A 7379-nucleotide genomic window follows, 5' to 3' on the forward strand; every position below is an offset into this window, starting at 1 on the left:
CATCAGTGCAGCTGCTTTCAAAGAGTTCATTCTCAGAAACAAGAGTTAAAAGCTCCTTAAATTCATTTAGAAACAATTATAGTAATTCATTGATGTGAAAAATAAGAAATTGACTCTTACTCTTCTTACTTTTACTTAAAGTACATTTAAAAGTACTTTTTTTACTCTTACTCCAGTAACATGTCGACTGAGCTACTTTTACTTGTAACGGAGTAAATTTTGACCAGTAGTATTTGTACTCTTACTCAAGTACTGGGGTCAAGTACTCTGTCCATCTCTGTACATAGCACACAGAAGTACAATCACCACTTTAAATGATGTGGATCAGCTGTAGAGAGAGAGAGAGGCTGATGGTGAAGCTCTCTCTCTCTCTCTCTGAGTGGTTGGTAGTGTCTCTTGACCTCAGCCGCCCGCCTCCCTCTCAGTGATGATGATGATGATGATGATGATGATGATGATGATGATGATGATGATGATGATGATGATGATGATGATGATGAAGATGAAGATGAAATGAGCTGCTGCTTCACAGCTGGATGAGGGGAAGCACCAATCAGAGAGCTCAACGTCTCCGGAGGAGGAGGAACTTTATTCTGAAGATCCACTGGGAAACTTCATCTGATTGGCCGAGAGAACAAACATATAATAATAATAATAATAATAATAATAATAATAATAATAATAATAATAATAATGAATCTATATGTAAAACCAGAGCAGCTGTGACGGGGTTAAAAGTTGAAGACGAGGCGTTCAGGCCCCGAGGCTTCCACTCCACTCCAGTTCCCACCGACTCAAAAACAGCTGTGAAAATGAAAATGGCTGCTTTGATTGACAGGTTGACAGACACCTGAGTCTCTCTCCCCCCACCCCCCCTCCTCCTCCTCCCCCCCAAACAGGAAATGAGAGTCGAGCCGTCACTCCGGTACAGTATCTACAGGCAGCGCTGAGAGTCCTCAACTCAGCGCTGAGAGAGGAGCATGTAGCTGTCAATCACAGGCTCTGTGGTCCCGCCCCTCTCATTAGGAAGGCAAACAATGAAAGAAGAGGTGGGGGAGGAGGGGGGAGGGTGAGAGGAGGGGGGGAGAAATCAGACACCAGAGCCATGAAACCAACTGACCCCATCCAGTCCCCATCACCCTCCGCAGCACAGAGGTGTGTGTGTGTGTGTGTGTGTGTGTGTGTGTGTGTGTGTGTGTGTGTGTGTGTGTGTGTGTGTGGAGGGAATTATACTTACACTGCAAAAACTCAAAATCTTTCCAAGAATATTTGTCTTATTTCTTGTCAAAATGTCTCATTTCTAGTCAAAACTAAACTCTTTTCACTTAAAATAAGACTCATAACCTAAAAATGAACTTGTTTTTAGATCATTTTCACTTGTTTTAAACGTATTTTCACTTGAAATAAGTTGAAAAATCTGCCAGTGAAAGCAGCAAGTTTTTTTGTGCTTGTAATAAGAAAGAAAAACTTGCTCCACTATCAGATTTTTCTACTTATTCCAAGTGAAAATAGACTTGTGCCATCGCAAACGTGTGTTATTGTCTTACAAATGTATATTTATTAATGTGTGCCGAATGTGTCTGTGGTATTTTACCTAATTGTTGCTCTTTTTTAAGGTTGCCCTTTATCATCAGGCAGAGGGACTAACTTTAGCTAACTTGGGTGCATTTACATTTGATTTTTTTTTTTTACAATGTTTTATTAATGTACGTTGTCCCTTAATAAATTAAACTGAAACTGAAGCTTGAAAAGAAGTAAAAAGTGTCTAAAAACAAGCTACCTTGTATGTGATGAGTCTTATTTTAAGTAGAATGAGATTTGTTTTTGACTAGAAATAAGACAAATATTCTTGGTAAGATTTTGAGTTTTTGCAGTGTGGTTGTGTATGTGTGTATGTGTGTGTGTGTGTGTGGGGGGGGGTAACTTCCAATCCTTTTAGGATTATACCCCCCCCCCCCCCCCCCCCCCTCTCTCTGTGGCTCTGTTCTTCACTCTTTCACTCTGCTGCCCCTCGGGCAATCACGTTAAAACTTGCACGGCCACTGCTCATTCAGATTTCTCCAACAATGCGTAGCAGCCGTAACCATGTGAGCACTGGCACGCCGCGCAGGAATGCACCCGTCCTGCAACCCGTCCTCACCCCCCCATTTACCCCCCCAATGCCCTACGGGTATATTGAAGGCGATAAAACATCTAGAACACACTCAGACTTGAGTTTTTTTTTTTCAAATGTGGAAACAGGAAGTGAAACGTTACCTGGACGATCGTTTACAGTGGAGGAGAAAAGGATGTTTTACATTTCACACCGAGGCCATGCCCACGGTGGCTCCTGATTGGCTGATCGGCATCCTCAACCACCACCACCATCTTTGCTTTGCTGCAGCTGATGGGGAGTTATATTTTATATTCTGCATTCATTTTAATGCTGCGACTGTCTACGCCGCCTCATGAGAGATGGTTGACGTGTGTTTGTCTATCAGTGACATCGTGTTGTTAACGATAAAAACGTAGAATCGAACACCGTGAATCATCTGGACAGTAAATACACAACTAAACATCTGGTTGTTGGACCAGTCGGTGACGTGGGGTCATCCCTATGTTCCCACAGCCTTATGTTCCCACATTTCTAACTTTTGTTGTCACTGAAAATTAGGCCCTATTCCCACAGCCCTTTGGTCCCACCATTGGTTGGGTTTAGGCAATGAAGAAAAGAGTTGGTTAAGTTTAGTAAAAAGACCAGGTAGAGGCTACAGGCCAGATAGATAGAGTCCAGATAGGTAGAGAGAGTCCAGTGGGAACATAGGGCCTAATTTTGAGAAAATCAAAATTTCACTCATTATCTACTCCCCCTCATGTGGACTAAGGGCTGGGAGAAGTTTCAGAGTCCTCTGTGGCTTCTCTGAGTTACAGGGGGTCTCGGCGTAGCAGTGCATGTCCATATGACGGTTGCAAATGGATACCAACTGTCTTCGTAACAAAAAGACACACCAAAAAACATCCAAATACCTCCATGCTGCTCGTATGTAATGTCCGTCTTGTATTGTAGCCCCGAAATGTGAAATTGTCCCGAAAAAAAAATGTAATAAGTCTATTTTACAAGCTTGTTTGTAGCGGACGCTTCTCGAAGCTCCTCTTCCCGTTTCGTCAAATTTGGACGAACTGGGAAGAGGACGGACCCTGGTTCATCCAAATTTGACAACCGCATTTTGCATTTCGGGGCTTCAATACAAGACGGACATTACATACGAGCAGCATGGAGGTATTTGGATGTTTTTTGGTGTGTCTTTTTGTTACGAAGACAGTTGGTATCCATTTGCAACCGTTATATGGACATGCACTGCTACGAGTTTTTGGGGCTTAAAGATGCTGTTCCCGAAGGGTAAAAACGCAAAAGTCTGCTCCGATCTACTCACGTTGCGTACGTGTTTACGTCGTCACAGGCGCCAGTACAGGAAATTAACAACAAACGTGTCGGATTCCACAAACTTTTGCGTCACCGTATGCACGCACATTTCCCCCCAACTTTCCACATTCTGTGTCATAAACTATAAACTGTTTTCTTGTCTGTAACAACATCTATTGCACGTCTGTCCGTCCTGGGTGAGGGATCCCTCCTCTGTTGCTCACCCTGAGGTTTCTCAGATTTTTCCCTGTTTAAAGGGTTTTCCATGGAGTTTTTCCTCAGTGGATGTGAGGGTCTAAGGGCAGAAGATGTTGTTATGATGCCATGTAAAGCCCTTTGAGACAAACTGTTTGTAAAAACGGGCTATACAAATAAAATTGCCTTGCCTTGTCTTGCCTTGCCAAAAAACACTCATCTAAACACAGAATACAAAGTGACAACGCAACGCCACTTTTGCATTTTCTGTTCAGATCGTTCCCATGTAAACGTAGCCTCAGTCGTGTCGAGCTGGTCCCAAGTAGTGGAAGGCGGCATTAGTATCGGTTGAGTTTGACCCTCACCAGAGGTGATACCAGAAAGAGGACCAGTCGAGTCAAGTCGAGTCGAGTCGATCTAATGGAAAAGGGCCGATAGCGACTCGACTCTGCTACACCTGTGGACGTCAACCTCACATCTTCAAATTTGGACGTTGCACCTTCCCGTCATCTCCTGATCCGCTGAGAAGCAGAGGGCAGCGCTCCCTTCCCTCCTCCCTCTGGCTCCTCACCCCTCGGCCTCCACAACAGGAGGGAGAGGGGAATTGCCATCAGGCCTTATCTCCAGGTCCAGTCAACTAGAGGCGGCGAGAGTTTGCTCCATCATCAGAGCCGACCATTTGATAGGATTCTGGCAGTGCAGCTAATCAATGTGCAGCACAGAGCTGCCACACGACCGGTAACAAAGCTCAAAGACACTCACAAATGGCCCGGGCCCGGGGATAAGCCCCTGCACAGGATTACATATTGATTTTGAACGTCTAAAAAAAAAAAGCTTATCATATAAACCCGCCACAGACTACAAAAGTAGCGCAGTCTATGCATGAATTCGTCTTTTACAGAGAAGCATCAACTTTCAAATACAGAGAGCGCGAGCGTGAACCAAAACAGAAATATATGCTGCAGAAATCAATGTTGAGGAGGAGGAGGAGGAGGAGGAGGCGCATTGTTATCACAGCTGTGTGGTGGGGGTGGGTGCAGGTCTTGTGTTGATTTGTTTCCTCTTTAAACTCTTATTTATAGAATACAGAGCCGATTTCAGTGGTTTTTTTTAAGGGTTTTTAAATTCCTCCATAAGTTTTTGTTGATGTTTTATTTCCTCAACATTTTGTTCTTGGATCTGAAATTAGATGAAGATCACACAGAAAACCAGAACGAGCGTTATTTGTCTTTCTTACATCCAGAGTGTTCTCAGTTTCATAATGGTCATCAAACAAACTGTGGTAATTTTTAATAAACGTTATTTGTATCACAGTCACGATCAGATACTTTATTAATCCAGAAGGGGAAATTAAGTTAGTTAAGTTACGTTACAGTGGCAAGAATTTAGAAATAGAAAGATAAACATATACAGACAACATGAGAAAAGAATATGACCTCATGCTACGATATAACAAGAAGAAGTATGAGCTCTAAGTTTATGATATAGCTTTTTAATTGACAGTTAGAATTTGGTACAAAGAAAGAAAGAGGGAGGAATTTAAAAAAAAACTTTAATTTCCAATGATCATAAAACATGAAAATATAAATTGTCTGAATCGTGGGAAAATAAAACAACGACAAACCAAACGTTGATAAACGCTTCTAGATGAACTGAATAATATGGAGGGTTTTTAATTTTGAGAAATTGAGTTTAATCACTGTTTTATCCTGTGAACAAGTGAACACAGCACAGTGACGAGTTCAGGGTCTTCACGTGAAACCAGTTCTCTGACGTGTCCTCAAGTTTTTCAAAATAAAAGCTTGTGTAGAAGAAAGCAGCTTCTTAAATTTAATTCCGTTTGATTCAAGGAAGTGAAAAGTGTTGTAGCTCTTGAACACCACACCTCACTCATCCTGCTGGATGTTATTTTTCAGTCAGAGCGCAAGTGAGGGAGGAACTTTCGTTTAAAAAAAATAAAAATAATTAAAATGTCATAAGTTTGAACCCCGCCCCTAATAATAAGAAGCAGAGCAACAAGGAAGCAACGACGTGCATGTCCTTGATACAGGAAGCGTCGGCGAACGCAGCCTCTTCCCCTCCCGTCAATAATCCGCTCTTAATAATCAGCAGATTAACTGATATCAGGTGTGCAGATGACTGGCGGCTGAAAACAACCGAGGATGATGAGGAGGGGGAGGAGGGGCTTGACGCCCACCCACCCTCCAAACATAAAACTAATTAGAATTGATTTATTATGGATCCGGCACCTTATCAGGTGAGGGAGGGAATTACCTGCAGCAGGTCGCCGCTGAATGGTAAAATCAATCTGACTCGACCCGAGGAGACGACAAGCGAACACACCGTCCTCCTCTTCAACCACTCATCATCATCATGTGATAATTTCATTCAGTTTTAAAGGGATACGCCAACATTTTTTTTTTCGTGTCTTGCCTCACTCCCGAGTCCATGACCAGCAGATAGACACCATCCTTTCCACTGTGCGTGCAGTAACAAGGGAGATAGAGCCGTATCGCCCGTAATTAGCTTAGCTCAAACGCTGGAAGTGTATAGGTAGTGTTAGCCTGCCTCCTACCCGAGCCGAAATCAGCAGTCAGAAGTTGATTTCATTTTAGCTCTAAACTCTGTAAATATATCACTTTATCAACATTTCAAACATTTTTAGGTGAGAAAGTAGCCTTTGCTTGAACCCTCCGTTTTGACCGATCTCGTCCCGTTAGCGGCATTTGACCGCTCAAGATGCCTTACCGGAGAGTTTTGTCAGCTCTGAGACGAAGATCGGCCCGCCGGTTTCCGTTTAGAGTTGCTGAAGAGTTTCTCTGGTGACTTTAGGTGGAGGCAGGCTAACACTACCTATACACTTCCAGCGTTTGAGCTAAGCTAATTAGCGACGGCTCTATCTCCCTTGTTACTGCACGCACAGTGGAAAGGATGGTGTCTATCTGCTGGTCATGGACTCGGGAGTGAGGCAAGACACGAAAAAAAAAATGTTGGCGTATCCCTTTAAAACTGAATGAAATTATCACATGATGATGATGAGTGGTTGAAGAGGAGGACGGTGTGTCGCTAATTAGCTTAGCTCAAACGCTGGAAGTGTATAGGTAGTGTTAGCCTGCCTCCACCTAAAGTCACCAGAGAAACTCTTCAGCAACTCTAAACGGAAACCGGCGGGCCGATCTTCGTCTCAGAGCTGACAAAACTCTCCGGTAAGGCATCTTGAGCGGTCAAATGCCGCTAACGGGACGAGATCGGTCAAAACGGAGGGTTCAAGCAAAGGCTACTTTCTCACCTAAAAATGTTTGAAATGTTGATAAAGTGATATATTTACAGAGTTTAGAGCTAAAATGAAATCAACTTCTGACTGCTGATTTCGGCTCGGGTAGGAGGCAGGCTAACACTACCTATACACTTCCAGCGTTTGAGCTAAGCTAATTACGGGCGATACGGCTCTATCTCCCTTGTTACTGCACGCACAGTCGAAAGGATGGTGTCTATCTGCTGGTCATGGACTCGGGAGTGAGGCAAGACACGAAAAAAAAATGTTGGCGTATCCCTTTAACACAAGTGTTTCACTGAGGACTGATGGAACTCAGCTGGGCTCAGCTCCTCCTCCTCCTCTTCTTTTTCCTCTTCTTCTTTTTGGCATCTGTTCAGCAGCTTGTCAGTCAAACCCTCTCTCTCTCTCTCTCTCTCTCTCTCTCTCTCTCTCTCTCTCTCTCTCTCTCTCTCTCTCTCTCTCTCTCTCTCTCCCAGGGCAACTTGGCAAAAAAAAAAAAAAAAA

The sequence above is a fragment of the Trachurus trachurus genome (assembly GCF_905171665.1).
Source record: "Trachurus trachurus genome assembly, chromosome: 1".
Taxonomy (NCBI): domain Eukaryota; kingdom Metazoa; phylum Chordata; class Actinopteri; order Carangiformes; family Carangidae; genus Trachurus; species Trachurus trachurus.